The sequence below is a fragment of the Myotis lucifugus genome, unplaced genomic scaffold (assembly GCF_000147115.1).
Source record: "Myotis lucifugus unplaced genomic scaffold, Myoluc2.0 scaffold_1, whole genome shotgun sequence".
In the NCBI taxonomy this organism is placed as follows: domain Eukaryota; kingdom Metazoa; phylum Chordata; class Mammalia; order Chiroptera; family Vespertilionidae; genus Myotis; species Myotis lucifugus.
Window position 1 is genome coordinate 15,702,096 of NW_005871049.1, and position 16,464 is coordinate 15,718,559.

General features: G+C 42.3%; 1 protein-coding gene across 1 annotated transcript in view; it reads left to right on the top strand.

Annotated features, from left to right (window-relative positions):
* Positions 1–8,678: 8,678 nt before the first annotated feature.
* The window catches only part of MMAA (methylmalonic aciduria (cobalamin deficiency) cblA type), a 44,622-nt gene continuing 36,836 nt past the window's right edge, over positions 8,679–16,464 (top strand). The window contains exon 1 of the mRNA XM_023754823.1: positions 8,679–8,697. The gene's annotated coding sequence lies outside the window, so the exon portion shown is untranslated. The remainder of the gene's footprint in view (positions 8,698–16,464) is intronic.

Below are 16,464 nucleotides of genomic sequence, written 5' to 3' on the forward strand. Positions count from 1 at the left end.
TAATCTAAATGTATAAAGTTTTTTATGTGATGAATTATAGCAGCAGCAATGATTGGTGGATGCCCTTCAGTCAACCAAAAGTATCCCCAATTTCTAAACTTCAGGTGAGATGCAAAGGTGGCTGTGAAAGGACATAACATTGGGGAGGAATGAGAGCCAAAACTGCAACAAATCAAAATGATCACAGTGGGTCCTTAACGTCGTTTTGTTCAGTGTCACTTTGTTATAATGTTGATGCAATGCTGTAGGATCTTTTGTTTATGTCAATTAATCTCTGGTAAAATGGTGTTCATTATGTGCCATTTTGCTTGACGTCACAGGACTTATTGACATTAAGTGAGGACTTGTACTTTTGCAGTCTTCTTGGCCTGGGATCCTATCTCTCCCATCCTCCACCTCACCTCCCTAAACAGAGTTTGCCTACAAAGGATGCAGATTTGAAGACTTCAATTCTTCTTTGGCCAAATAGATGCAACTTGTTCTCTTGACATTTTTATGTCTCTTTCCCAGAATTATTACCAGCCCCCCTTATTCCCTAAACTATGACTCAGCAGAAATGTCCACTGCATCTTACTGTCTCCGAAAACATCATGGTGCAAATGGAGAAAACCCTGAATAGAAGACCTACATTATAACACAAATTCATGCGTGTCCCTGCTGGGTCACTCCGAGTCTGTGAACCTCCATTTTCCTTATCTGTAAAATGGAGATGATGTTGTGTTCTTACCACAAAGTTGAGGAGAGGATCTACTGGAAGAAAAATATGTGTGAAAATACCTTGGAAATACAGCTGCATGTAAGTATAGGGTCACTGTTTTCTTGAACCCTCCCCTGTACTGTTTTTCCACTTACCTGCTATGTCATTCCTAGTACAGGTGATCTGGTTCAATGGTGGTGATTAGTGAGATATAATAAAAGAAGGATCAATAAATTAAGACTATTGGACTTTAACAGTAAGGTGTAACTGGAAATTGTCTAAAAATAAAGAGCTCAGGTCAGGATTTCTCACCCTTTTCCTAGTGAACAGCTATTGCACTGACCTTGATGAGATAGTTATGCCATTTAATTGTGTGTGGCAATGCTGGTAGCTTGTAGATCTACCAGATAAACCTCAAGATCATCCCGTAGATTGAAACATACTAGATTGGGCCTTAGGAGCTTGCAGCATGGTGCATAAATCAGCCCTTTTATGCTCAAAGGCAATTACTTGTATATTTGGTAAGATCTTAGTGAAGACCATTGTCATCAGCCATAGGAAGCCATTAAATCTGGAAGTTTTCAATTAAAGGAATGAAAAAGTCAGAGCAACTATTTGAAAAAAAAAAAAAGCAGCTAGTTAACAAAACCAAGCAATGTGAACTGTTTCGTAGCAGATATATTATCAGCAACTAAGAAATGACAGGGTGATAAGAAGTGGAGCGTTCTGGAGCCACCCTGGCCTCACTTTGTCAGCTGGTAGTAGTTGACCTCGAACAAGTTTCGTGACTTTTCTGCACCTGTTTCCTGATCTGTGAGAATAGAGGCAATAAAGCCTATCTTATGACATAACTCCATATAGATCATTTCTATAGATAATTTTCTTTTAATCAAAACAATACTTGCTTACTAAAGATTTTTAAAGTCCAGGAAAAACCAAAAGGAGAAATTAAACGTCACCTGTACTAATCCTCTATGATTAGTTTATCCTTGAACTAGGTGATTATGACAACTTAGTGTAGATATTGGTGTGCTGTAGGAAATTCGGGTCCAAAGGTTAGTTTTAGTAGTTCCGTTTGTTAAGCAGTTGTTGGCACCAATCCCATGCCAGCCACTGTGCAAGGTGATAGAAGTGAGAAATCCTCAGACCTGCCCTCAAGGAGCCTGCGCTCTAATGAGACTAGACCAGCAGTTCTCAACCTGTGGGTCGCGATTCCTTTGGGGGTCGAACGACCCTTTCACAGGGGTCGCCTAAGACCATCCTGCATATCAGATATTTACATTACGATTCATGACAGTAGCAACATTACAGTTATGAAGTAGCAACGAAAATAATTTTATGGTTGGGTCATAACATGAGGAACTGTATTTAAAGGGCCAGAAGGTTGAGAACCACTGGTCTAGCGGCATGGACATGGAAGTCATTTAGGATGATGCAGAAGACACTGAAAGGTTACAGTGGAATTAGGGCAATGGAGAAGAAGATGCACAGTGGGGAAGAAGCAAACCATCAAGAATCCAGAACTGAGCATAGCTCTGAAAAGGAAGGACACCTGGAAAAGAAAGCCAGAGAGAAGCAGGAACATCTATCGATCCGCCCGGGAATCAGGAAAGGAGCGATGCGAAAGGTGAAGAGCTTCCTTCTCCCAGCGCTTGGCAGAGGCTGGTATTGTACCAGAGCTCCATACTTTTCACAGATTTAATCTTATGCCATCTGTGTCTTTTATTTATTTTTCTAAAATATATTTCCATTGATTTTTTACAGAGAGGAAGGGAGAGGGATAGAGAGAAGCATCGATGAGAGAGAAACATCGATCAGCTGCCTCCTGCACACTCCCTACTGGGGATGTGCCAGCAACCAAGGTACATGCCCTTGACCGGAATCAAACCTGGGACCCTTCAGTCCGCAGGCCGAAGCTCTATCCACTGAGCCAAACCGGTTAGGGCCCATCTGTGTCTTTTAAAGATTCTCTATGGCCAGGGTTTTGGAAGGATTTCTGAAGACTTTCCAGCTCAGTCCGTAGCCTTTGTGACACAGTAAAATAGAGGAGGAGGCCAGGAAAGAGGACACGGGCGTGGGGAGAAGAGGAGGAGGCTGGTGGAGCGCCGGACGGAAAGCCAAGGCCCCGGAGAGTTTTCTTTCTCGTATTTCAGGTTACGGACCAGGTGCTTTCCCCGATCCTACCGTCAGTAATCATGTCCATACTGACAATTACAAAACAGTCACAGGAATATAAAGTACAGCATAGGGAATACACTCAGAAATATTCTGACTATGTATGGTGCCAGGTGGGTAGTAGACTTAAAGGGGCACCAGTTTGTGAATTATATAAATGTCTAATTACTTTGCTGTACACCTGAAACTAATATACTATTGAATGTCAACTCTAATTGAAAAATAAAATTTGAAAAAAAGAGTCTAAACTAAGGTCATACTCAGCAAGCAGAATAAATGGAAGGCAGTGAGGCGGTCCCAGGGAGACGAGCAGGGCAAGAATATGGCCATCCCCGTTGCTGTGGGATGTGGGGCAGGCTCCCCCTCTTCCAGAGCACACGGAACCCCCGGAGCTGGAGAAGAGCACGTCTCTGCCAGCTCTAGGGACTTTTGGGGTATTTTCTGGCCTGATACAATACCAGCTGAGTCGTTGAGAACAGTCGGCATTTCTTAACAGACTATGTTTCATTTGTTGCCTGCATTGGGTCTACAGCATTTTCTTACACTAGCAGGACTTACTAATAAGAAGTCATTTGCCAAGTGCTTTGCAAATTATTGTACTAGACTTAACATTTTATTCCTATGAGGTTTCCCCCAACATAGAAGAGGGACTGTTGGCCACAATGTGAATTGGTTTCTTTGTTACAAATACGTTTCTTGTTCGGGGAGAATTGGGGATTGTACAAATTATAGGCAGTTTACTGAAAAGTCTATTTTTTATTGGGCCTGGTGACTGTGTGGCAGGTACAGTTTTATAACCGTCACGTGGTTCTTAAGGCAGTTGCCCCTCAGAGGGTGCTGCTGGGAAACCTCGGGCCTGCCGTTTCCAAGCACTGGAACCGAGAACGTTGGATGGATCTGAAAGCTCAGTGCCAGCGACGGGGAGGCCCCAATCCGTTTGGGTCTGAATGTAGCACGAGAAGTAAAAGCCAGGGCCCTGTTATAGCCAAAGGCTTGGGAGCGACTTCTCTAAGAAATCCTTTGTAAAAATCGGACAATCTGTAAATTCCTCCTCTTGATCCAAAAAGAAATAGAGTAACACAGCTCCCATCATCCCTAAACTTAGAATAAGTTTTAAAAGGGAAAAATATAGAAAAGAAAAAATTGAGCCGCTGTGACCCTTTACATCTAGACGCAGCGGTGAGAACATGAGAGAAAATTTTCTTCTTTCGTTTGGCTGTGGGTCAGGTGGAGACCAGGATAGAGACACCTCCACTGCATTTTCATGCCATGCAGATGTGATCGTTAAGAGTCTGGGTGCATGTTCTCCAGACTTGTTTTTTATGCTGCCTCCTCACTTTTTAGGTGTGTCATCTGAGGCAAGTGAGTTAATGTGTGAGCTTTAGTCTCATTATCTGTAAAGTGAGAAAATACGATCAGGCTCTCCCAGGTGTGTGATGGTGCATACGAAATCCTTGGCACAGAGCCAGGCACACAGTAAGCACTTAATAGTGGCTTGGTGGCAATGATGATGACTGAGAGGGCTTAAAAAATACAGGTCTAGTGACCTCTAATGAGTGGAGGTGGAGGATCCTCAGTAACGTTGGATAGTTATGCTAGATGACTCAAAACCCAGTACAATGATAGTCAATACAGTAAAGAAAAATGCAGTGAGTCTGGCAAAAACAAAAGCACACACACAAACAAAAAACAAACAAGCAATGCTCAGGGTGCAGCGTAGCAAATGGTAATAAGACATAAGCCTCGTCCATTTTCCCAGACGCTTCCAACAAGAGTCCCATCTGCAGCTCCTTGACTGAAGAATCTTGGTCGGATTGTGTTACAAGTTTTATCCTACTTACTAAGTACTTGTGCTTTTAGGGGGGGCTTATAAATATAGATTTTTTTCACTTACTCCCTAAGCCACCTCTAATAGCTGCTCTTACCCTTGTGATTTCCGTTGTTAAAATAATTTCTTTATTCCTGGTTCCATCATGGGTTACTCTCCCTTGCATGTTTGCCACACCTGATCCCAGACCCGGACCAGCTCCCAGCATCAGTCTTAGAGCGCCATTAACCCCAAAGGATTCCAGTGTTTTTCAGTTCTTCCTTTCACACACATTTGACTTCATCTGGGGAAAGGATGCCCCACTGGAAATTCTCATCCAGGGTATGCCTTCGCCACAATGTTGGCTGTTGTCTTTCTGTGTAAGTCCACATTCCAAATTCTTGCTTATCCCTTTGCAGGCGAGGAGGCATTGGGTAGTATAATTTTCTCTCCTCTGGTCAGGACATGGACGTACTAGTATATGATGTCTAACTGGATGACCTGGCAGCCACTCTGCCCTGGGCGTCTGCCTAAATACACAGCAGATTCTACCATTTACAAGTCATCGTATGTTAATCACTCATTTGTATCTAATAAAGGCCATTAACTCACATCCCTACCAATTTTCCTACTCCACCCCTGTATTTGCCTAAATATATTTAGGAACTTTAATTAGCATAGGTTCTTTTGAGAGGAAGGAGACAAGAAAAGCCCATTTAATCTTTATAGGATATGTAATTCTGCTTAAACATAAGGCATTAAATGTAACACCACTAAGAAATATTTCCGAGCTAATCCCCATAAGACAGTAAAATGCCTTAAAATTTGAACCATAGGGATGCCAATCCCTACTCGGCCATAAAAAAAGGTGGACCTACCTAGAGGGTATTATACTAAGTGAAAAAAATCAGTCAGAGAAAGACAAATACCACATGATTTCACTTATAGGAGGAATTTAAAGAACAATATAAATGGACAAACGAAACAGAAACATACTTATAGATACAGAGAACAAACTGATGGTTGCCAGATGGGAGGTAGGATTGGGGGAGAAAGGTGAAGGGATTGAGAAGTACAAATTGGTAGTTACAGAATAGACACAGGGATGTAAAGTACAGCATAGGGAATACAGTCAATAATATTGTAATAACTCTGCATGGTGCCGGGTGAGTGCTGGAAACATCAGGGGGACCACTTTGTAAAGTATATGACTGTCTAACAAGTAAGCTGTACACCTGAAACTAATACAAAATAATATTGAATGTCAACTGTAATTGAAAAATAAAATAAAAAAATACCAATCCCAATGGCTTGTGACATTGCTCTATCTTTAAGATGGGGGGAGGGTTTTATATCCATTCCAGACACTAGCTTCTGTCTTTCAGGAGACCGGGAGCAAGGTGAAGGAAGGAAGACAGAAAGGCTTTGGGTCAGAGACCTGCATCCATATTCTAGTCCCTGAACTCCCTCCCTGGTGATCTCTGTGACGTGCTCCAGATCCCGTGAGGCTGGATTTTCTCACTGTAAAATGGGAGACATATTCTTCAGGTATGATGTGAAGATTAGGAACCATTACGTAAAGTGCTGCCTGTCACCTGAGTTGATGCCCAATACATAGTAGTTGCCATCATTATGTTTGGTTACGCTGGCAGGGTGATTTATTTTTTAATTAATATATGTCTATTTGGAAATTCATCATAACTGCTTTCAAATTCAAAAACATTAAAGGTGCATGGTGTGAAAGTTATATCTCAATAAAGCTAAATTTTATTTTTACTTTAGAAAATGGAATCTATCAAATTCCCTTAGAAAATATAAAAGTGATTTTTAAACTGAAAAGCCTCAGTGCCTATTCTGAAGGTGACCAATAAATACTGGTTAATGGACTTCATCTGTGGTTTTTCATGAGAACACTATGTGGCCTGTCCTTAACCCAAACATTAATTACCACTTCTGTATCGTTGTTATGATAATCATACGCCCTGGGAAATAGTTTGAAATTCATGGAAAAAGTACATCCTCATGTTTTGACAAATGGGTACAATGAGTTCCAAAAATTGGGTTCATAAGCCAAAACCAATGTCATCATCAATCATTAAATAGTCCCATTCAAATGGATGTAAAACGTCAGTGTTCCTCTTACTGGAGTGAGTACTGGCGCCTCAGCTACGGGTGTGGGAAGCCCCGGCTCTCTCCTGCTGCCCTTTCTCTTCCAGGCTCCCACCCCCCACAAGGCCACCGCCTCCATTCTCCAATCCATGGAAAGAAAGAATGAGTAAGGTGAGGCCAGGCAAAGCATCTTGGTGCTAATATGTAAATAACATTCATAATCTGAGAACACGTAAAACTGTAAAGTGTTGCATTATGAAATCAAATGTTTAGATATTTGAACCAATATGGTGGCATGAGGGGCACTCATACTCACCATTTCAGAGAATGCAGATTAGTGCTGACCGAAAGTAACATTCACAATATTTGACAAGCTCTTCTTTTCCAATTAGGTGTGGTATTTCTTACTAGTAGTTAGAGTCTATTTGTTGGCATTTGGGGTGGCGGTATAACAGCTCAAATTGGGGTTAAAAAGAAACATCATATTGAAAGGTCAGATGACTCCCAGCAAACATTGGTTACTAAAAAACAAATTATCTGCATCAAAAATTGGCATATAAACCCAGCCAGTGTGGCTCAGTGGTTGAGCATTGACACATGAACCAGGAGGTCAGAGTTCAATTCCCGGTCAGGGCACATGCTCAGGTTGCAGGCTTGATCACCAGTAGGGGGCATGCAGGAGGCAGCCGATCAATGATTTTCTCTTATCATGACTAGAGGCCCAGTGCATAAAATTCGTGCATGGGTAGGGTCCCTAGGCCTGGCAGGCAATCAGGGCCCATCAGGTTTTCCCCACCCCCACCCCCGCCTCCCTGCCTCCTCCTTCCCTTCCTCCCTCAGCGCCCTGCTGCCACCACCTCTGGTCGCCCACCATGTTCCACGCTGCCCCCTGGTGTCCAGCGCAGGTCATAGTGAGCGATCAAACTCCCGGTCTCCTGGTTGAACTCCCGAGGGGACACTTTGCATATTAACCTTTTATATATATAGATGTTTCTATCTCTCTCTCCCTCTCCCTCTCTCTGAAGTTAATTAAAAAAAAAACTCAAAAAAAATTGGCATATAAGCATAGAGTTTAGGTGAGTAAAACTTTTATCTAGAGAGTATATACAAAGAGAGATGTGTAAAGAGTGTTAGTTAACCTGCTTCCCCCCTCCATCCCCTCTAATGCATCCTACATCCTCTTTCTAAAATACCATCATATTTCTCAGCCCTGATGAAAATCCCTCAGTAAGTCCTTATCACATAGGTGACATGGGTGCCTGTCTCCTAGTGTGTGCCTGCACAGGCCCAAGCTCCAGTCACACTGGAAAACGTGTCATCCTTACCCACAGCAACCACTCGCCCTCATACAGCCTCCTTTTGAGAGGCCCTTCCACTGCTGCCTAGAAAATTCTAACTCATCATAAAAAGTGTTTGCGACATCACCTCTTCCGGGTAGCCTCCTGACGTCTGTCTCAGGTGGCTCTGGGTGTCCCCCTCACTATGCTTCCCTGGCACTCGCGACATATCCCCGTGGTAAGCCATAAACACTTCTACTCTAATTTTCTCCTTCTTTGCCTCCACTCAACCAGCAGCTGTTTCTACAGGACTGAAACTCATTTATCTTAGGATCTGCAGTATACCCGCGGGCTTGCAATGTAATAGGCACTCAGTAAAATGCTGGTCTGAATGAAAGAGGGAATGAATCTAAAGCTTCATAACTCTTCTTGCTGGAGTAAACTGATATCCCAGAAACTGCAATTTTAAGTATCATTTTTATTTTTTTTAGAGCTGGACACAATTCACTTTTTCCATAGAGGAGGCTCACTCTGAGCCGGAATGTGAGACCTGGACTTTCTTTCCTTGGATTCGTAGGTTCCACCTCTTCAAAATATTGCTCAGCAAAAACACAGGTGATGCGTGACGGCAGGTGAATATTTATGCGCGTTAAATCCAACAAGGTTTATCCAGGGTATTTGGGACGGTAACGCTACAATGGGGTTTCCAAGAGGGGAGGATGTGGCCCCGCAGACAGTTGTGGGGGGAGAGCTGGAGGGACCAGGGAGAGCCCGTGGCGCACAGGTCCTCCGATGGTCCATGCGCGGGCATTATGGGTGGGGGGTGAGCCCCTGAATTGCACATGACATGTTTTGTCTAAGTATTGAGGTGTGTGTTCCCTGGGGGTGGATGGGCCCATCGCGTTCATTAACGCCTGAAAACCATCTGAGACCAATAAAAGGGTAAGATGTAGCCCAGGATCAACCCTTCCCTTTATGAAGGAAACTGAGGCCTGGGCAGTTGGGTGGCCTGTGCCTGGCACCCAGTTCCCAGGGACCTTCCCCCGGCTGGCCCAGCTGACACCCCATCAGAGAAGCCTGATGCTTCTGGCAGTTTCCTCAGAAAGGCTTCTTAAACTGATGGCCGCGTTCCATGTGTCCTAAATTAAATATCATATCAAAGGGTACCCCTTCAGAACCGGGGTAAGGAATACGCGGCTTGCATTTGATCTCCGTTTTACACCAGATTACGTAACTGCTACGATTAAGTGCTATTTGATACTTTTCATTTTTTGCTCCACACACACTCCGAAGACACCTTTGAATTTAGTTTAAATTTGTCCTGCAGGTCAGAATGCGCATTTTATAATAAAATTACTGCGCTGTGCTGGAGCTTTTATAATGGCAGTTTCGTAGGTTCCTCGTTTCTAAAATTGTCATGGCTTGCTTTATGTATACATCAGCCAAGTTACTGAACTCCTCTAAAGGGACTATGTACTTGGTAACTTTGTTTTCTCTGCTGGAAATGACTGAGTTCCCTGGAAAATTCTTGTTTCAACTCCATGTTTATGCTTCTCAGGCCCTTTGGTTTGGAAGAGTGAGAAAGAGGGGCTGTTTCTGTTTCTGTTTCTGTTTCTGGTGGAACTCGTCCCTCTTCGGTTCCTGCCTTCGTGCACTTGCTGACAAAGGGGACAGGAACGGTCCATCATCAGGAGTGTTTTCTTGGCTCTTGAATAATACCGAAGGCGAGCAGGAGGTGCTTCCCAGGCCGCACAGCTGCCCACGCTGATGGTGATTCTACTCAGAGCTTGGGATTGCTGCTGAAAACGTCTCATTCGGAGTGTTCAGTGGAGGGTGAGGGGAGGAAGCTCCCAATGGCAGAAGAGCTCAATGACATGTACCGCTATCATTATGAGACTGAGTTGGAGGCGGGGAGGGAGGGGGGAGTGGATGGGGGGTGGAGACCTGTCCCTCTCTAGGATTTCCTAAAAAAGACCGGCGTACAGAGGAAGAAAGGCCAGAGGGAAAATGATAGGCACATGATGGAAATGTGGAGAAATAAAGCATTAGCGCTGTGTACACAGTAGGGACAAATGCAGGTACACGGCCGATGCAGAACAGAACCCAGGGAGCAGGAGGGGGCATGAAGGAGACATGAAAGCCCAGACCAAGGGCAAAGCAACACAGGGCAGAGGAGGAGCAGGAGTTCAGAGCTGATGGCAAAAGAAGACCAGGAAGAGTGGGAGGGGCAGCCAGCTTCCTGCTGTCTGCCCTCCACTCCCCACCCTCTCACTGGACCCTCCTCAGCCCATCCTGCACCTGCAGAGATACCCAAGGTACCCGCTTGCTGCCCCGCCTCTCCAAGCTCCCCTTGGAAGCGTATTCCTCCAGCTTCCAATCATTCATTCATGTATGTGAGCATTTATTCAGCTAATGTTTGTTGAGAATGGCTTCTGGCAAGAGTCATGACTTCAACTATCTAGCCTTGGAGCAGGGCTGCCAGGAAATGGCAATGAGGAAGTGAAACCTGGGACTGTTCCAAGAGCCTTAATCACCTGCAGTGTGCAGTTACATCCTAATAGAATTGGGGTCACTGGCCAAACGGCCCCCTTTCCCCAGGCTCCTTCATATGGTTGCCGAGTCACTGTTTCATCTGAACAGACTAGACTGTAGGTGTGAGTGGACAATTGGGTGCCAGGCAATTGGAGAAATGCCCTGTGATATTGATTAGGAGTTGGTTGTTACGTTATTACATTATTCTTGACCCATTTTCCACCGTTCTTCCCCAATCTCCAAGCCAGCTGTGTGTACTACCATGGGGATTGTTGGCCCACAAACCCCAACCCTGGGGGCTTCATTGAGAACACAGGCAGAAGACTGGGTGGTAATCCTGCATTCTCATTGGAAATAACATGATTCCTACAGTGCTCTCTTTTGTCTAACTTCCATCTTTTACATCTCTCACAGGGTCCTTTGTTTTTAAGATTTTTGCTTACAAATCAATTGTTTAACTTTTTTACAAAGGCAACATGCACATGATTAATTAACAGCTAAAGAATACAGACAGTCATAAAAGTTACAAAGCAAAAATCCTGGACTCTGCTCTTCCCTTTCTTAATTTTGCTGCCCTGAGGCAACCATTGTTCCATCTGTGGTTTTTGGGTTTGTTTTGAGGGTTTGTTTTGGTTGCCATCTCCACAGCTCTAAACAACAAGCGTCTACTTCTGTTTATTGATTTATCTATTTTAGGCCTCATTTGTTGATTCCCTCCTGTGACATCCCCTTCTCGCCTCTTCCCAGGGATTCAGTTTGCCCTCAACTTCTCCCAACCTTGCGGCCTGAACCTCTGTTTGTATAATGTTGAAGTTTCTGGCATTTACACTGTATTCCACAAAGTCAGGTCTCCTGTGATTGGCCCACAGGTTGATTCTAAATAGTCCAAGTCAATAGACACCATTTATATGATCATAAATATGTAAACGGTATCTATCTAGAGCCAGGTGGTGAGCTCGGATCACCCAGCCTCCTCTGTGGTTCCACGATCACAGCTGTGTCCTCCCATGGAAGATGATTCGAGAGTAAAGTTTAAATGGATTCTCCTGTTGTGGGTTCTACCATGTCACCAAAATCACATTTAACTTGAGTTTCCTTTTTATTTGGACCCCAACTTCCTGATAATGGGGTTTTTTTTTCTTGTAGTTTCTGATTCCTTTTCTTTTGTGTGCATGTAATGAGTTTTTTGATATGTCAACTTGCTAGGCTAGTCCTGTTCCTAAACTCTAGTGTTGCTGTAAAGGGATTTTGAAGATTTAGTTACAGTCCCTAATCAGCTGATTCTAAGTAAGGCCGATTAAACTGGGTGGGCTGAAGTTTTCCTCAAAGAAAAAGAAGAAATTCTCCTGTATATTGCAGCTTGAGCCTGTGCCTGTGGGGTCAAGCCTGCCATGGCCTTCCCTTTCTGAGAACCTCGCCTATGGATTTCAGACTTGCAGAGTGAGCCAATTCCTTGTAACAAAGCAATCATCCTATCTATCTATCATCTATCTATCTATCTATCTATCTATCTATCTATCATCTACCTACCTACCTACCTATCTTCTATCATCTCTAACTGGTTCTGATTTTCTCCTTCAACCCTTCTGTCCCTTTATTACATTTTCAACTTTTACCATGTCTTCATCATACTATTTAGTATACCAAATTCCTTTTTTTTTCCTGGAGCCCTCCCTCATGGAGCTGTTCCCCTTCCCCTCCAATCTATAGAAGTCACTCTCTAGGTCTGAACAGGCACACTCCCAGGACTTTACCTTCACTGCTCTCATAGATCAAACTTATGTTTTCTGGATTCTATATCGTCCTCTTTGTTGGTTTAGGTCCTCATTTTGTCAGAGTGCAGCTAAAAGTTACTTCCTTTAAAAAAAATGAAGGTTAGTCCTAGCTGGTTTGGCTCAGTGGATAGAGCGTCGGCCTGCAGACTGAAGGCTCCCAGGTTCTATTCTGGGTTGGATTCTGGTCAAGGGAGTGTACCTTGGTTGCAGGCTCAATGCCCAGGCCTGTTTGGAGCACATGTGGGAGGCAACCAATTCATGTGTCTCTTTCACATTGATGTTTCTCTCTCTCTGCCTCTCCCCCTCCCTTCCACTCTCTCTGAAAAATCAATGGAAAAATATCCTCAGGTGAGAATTAACAAAAAAAATAAATTAATTAAAAAATGAAGGTTAGCCTGGCTGATGTCGCTCAGTGGTTGAGCATCAACCTATGAACCAGGAAGTCGTGGTTAGTTTCCCGGTCAGGGCACGTGCTGGGGTTGCAGAATCCCCAGTAGGGGGCGTGAGGAGGCAACCAATCAATAATTCTCATCATTGATGTTTCTATCTCTCCCTCTCCCTTCCTCTCTGAAATCAATAAAAATGTATTATAAAAAATGAAGGTTAACTTTGAAAAAATGTTTTACGTTTTGCTGTCCCCCTTGAGGGATAATTTGGGCACAGAATTCCAGGTTGAATATAATTTGTGCCAAAAACTTTGAAGGCACTCATAGAGTTATTTCTTGCTATGTAGGATTGCTGGTGAAAAACTGATGCCAACCTATTAGTTTTTTATGACTTGTTGTTGTTGTTTTTTTCCACTGAAAGCTTTTGGGATCTTTTCTTTGTCAGGAAGACCCATTTTGGACTTCTGACCTCCAGAACTGTTAAGACAATAAATTTGTGTTGCTTTAAGACACTAAATTTGTGATAACTTGTTACAGTGGCAATAGGAAACCAATACAGATGTTTTTTTGGTGAGATATATTCATCTTTATCATCCATTCCTTTAGTTGAATGCTTTATTTCAGATAGCATGTTTCAATTTCCAAGAACTATTGTTTTTTGGCTGTTTCTCTTTTTATAGGATTCTATTCTTAGTTTATAGATATACTATCTTCTTTTAGCTAGTATATCTCAGAGTGTATAGTTTATTTATTTTTAACAAAGCCCTCTTTGGGAAAAACACAAGGTTTCTTTTCTACGTCCATATAAATATCCTTAGAAATGGCCTGAGTGAGTTGACAAATTGACAGGGGAACCGTATACGTGATCACTAAACCAACATAGATGTAAGAATGTTGCCAGCTCCTTTCCTCAAAGTGTGTCATCTTCAATCCTTTGTTTTCCAGCTTGTGATTATTCTTGTACTTGACTAGAAATGGGTATGGTTTGGAAAGAGTCATTCCTCTAAGTGAATCAATTGCCTATATATTTAAAAAATAAAAATATACACATCCATGTTTTATTTTAATTTCATAAGTATCCTTGATTATATTCATACTTTTAATTCCTCCTTTGAATTAAACTCTCCAGTCTTTAGGAGCTATGCACTAGTGACCCACTTGGTCCTCAAATATAAGGAAGTTTGTTATTTCACTAGAGGAGCAGTCCCTCTCATCATGGACAGGGTGAGAACTCAGGTGTTGTGTAGCTAAACTCACAGGAAATGCTGCTCTACTTTGGATGATACTGAGGCAGTCAGGAGACATGATCAACAGGCTGGGGTCGGGGTGGGGGGGGGAGCCTCACTGGGGTCAGGGAGAAATGTCTCCCTTTCACCAACACGTCTTTCCTCCCCAAGGAACAGTGGTTCTGCCAGCAGAATGCAGCCCTCAACCCCTTTTGATCTCCAAGGGCCTTTGATATAGGAACCTCATTACAAATAGGGTTGTGGGAGGCACATGGAAATACTTAGGTCGCATCATCTGTGGAAAAGAGTGGTGTTCTCTACAGATTTCAATTAAAAGCCAAATTCCTTTCTTGGAAGAAGTTTTGTGCCTTCCCCATTTTCTATATTAAACTTTGCATTTCAGTTGGTAACCACCATTTATAGTCCAGAGCACACAATGAGATGACAGTCAACGAATAAATAAACACACATGAGTGGCTAACAGGTGTCTAGAAATTATAGTAGTTTTTCAGGATTCGTCTAGGAACTATATGTATTACAGGCAAATATGTTAACGACACACATAGCCTTGATCAGCTGTGGCTACATCTAAAGATTCAAAATGCAGCTGTGGAGGGATTAGGAAAGGCTGACCAAATCCTTTTTGAAAAATTATATTAATGTGCAACATAGAAGAGATAAAATGAAGACATTGGCGTATTTCCTGAACCTGCAAAGTCTATGCCAATAATTCAGGCCTGCTTTTTAATATTATACATGCATATTTACAAATATGTAATTTTTAGCTATTGAAAATTACACTGTGAATGAATACTTATTGGCATGGGAAGAAGTTTGTGGTAGACAACTTAAAATTAGATTTAAAAAAGCAATGCATACTGAATGGCCTCTTTGTAGTAAATAAATGTGTATATATTTATAATAAGAAAAGAACAGTCCAGCTGGCATGACTCAGTGGTTGAGCGTTGACCTATGAACCTGGAGGTCCTGGCTTGATTCCTGGTCAGGGCACATGCCCGGGTTGTGGGTTCGATCCCCAGTGCGGGGCGTGCAGGAGGCAACTGATCAATGATTCTCTCTCATCATTGATGTTTCTCTCTCCCTCTCCCTTCCTCTGAAATCAATAAAAATATATTTTTTTTAAAAAGGGAAAAAAGGGAGCTGAATTGATATCTAGAAGTTATTAACAGTGATTACCCTAGGCAGTAGGATCATGGGTGTTTTGTTTTACTCTTTTAGCTGACTGTATTTTCTAATAAGAAGAAGAATAAATGTTGCTTTAATATAACAAAAAATGTTAAGATCATTTGGCAGCAACTGAGCCACTGCTAAACTTTAGTGATCACATAAAACATGAGTAAGAAGCAAAAAATAATAAAGGGTTCCTTTCATTCTGATACCAGTTCCAATGTGTAGGGTTTCCCCCACCACTGAGCAATTCTCGGGTACCAGCTGGCTGTCCTATAATTTAAGTGCATTCTGATACTACCTGGAGAAGGAGTCAGATCCCACAGGTTAAGGGCTCAGTCCCTCAAGACTGTACGCGACCCTCACCTCCCTGGTAAATTCTATTTTACTCTCTGTCTCTATGAAGTTGAATATCCTAGGTGATTCACATAAGAGGAATCATACAATATTTGTCCTTTTGTGTCAGGCTTATTTCCCCTAGCATAATGTTTTCCAGGTTCCTCCAAAACAAAATAGTTTTCAATTAATAGTAATTATTGATACTTCATATCTGTGAAAGGGATGGTGCTGTTTGTAATCTTTCGCCAAGGTTTCTGTAACCCCAAGAGATAGGCAGCTTGAGGCACGGGTTAGAGCCCATGTCACATCCGGTCAGTTTCTTCTCTTACTTGATTTCTACTGAAATAGAAAGTCCTAATCATGATCATTGGTCATCAGAGTTAGTTCTTTCTCAGCACTAAGTCAGGCACTAGGTTAAAAAATATGTACATATCACAATACGTGGAATGTGCTCTGTTTCAACCTCAGAGATGATGTAAATGGGGTTCTACTCCATTTTTATTTCATTGGTTTTGGAAAGCGCTTCTCCAGTTTTGGGGACAGGATTTGTATTCATTTCTTCTATTTATTTATTTTTTTTGAGGGGGGGGACATGACATAGAAGTACATTCCATAATGTCTTGGGTTCCTACAATGAATGAAAAAATCAAGTGTTAAAATCAAATTTGTTGATTAATATATTTAAACCATAGTTTGTCTTAAGAAATTCTAATAGCCACAATATTTAAAATAATAAAATTTATACTTCGACATGATAGACAGAGGCTACTAAAATATAGAATATAACCATTGAAATATGCTACTTGAAAAAACGACTTTTTAAAAAATTTGGCTTTGCTAGTGTCATGAAGAAATGCTTTTATCTCATCCCTAATTTTCAAAGCTTGTTGAACACTTTCACCTCGATAAACAGTTTACTTCTGTGTGGACTAGAAGGCTTGTTCTTACTGCCA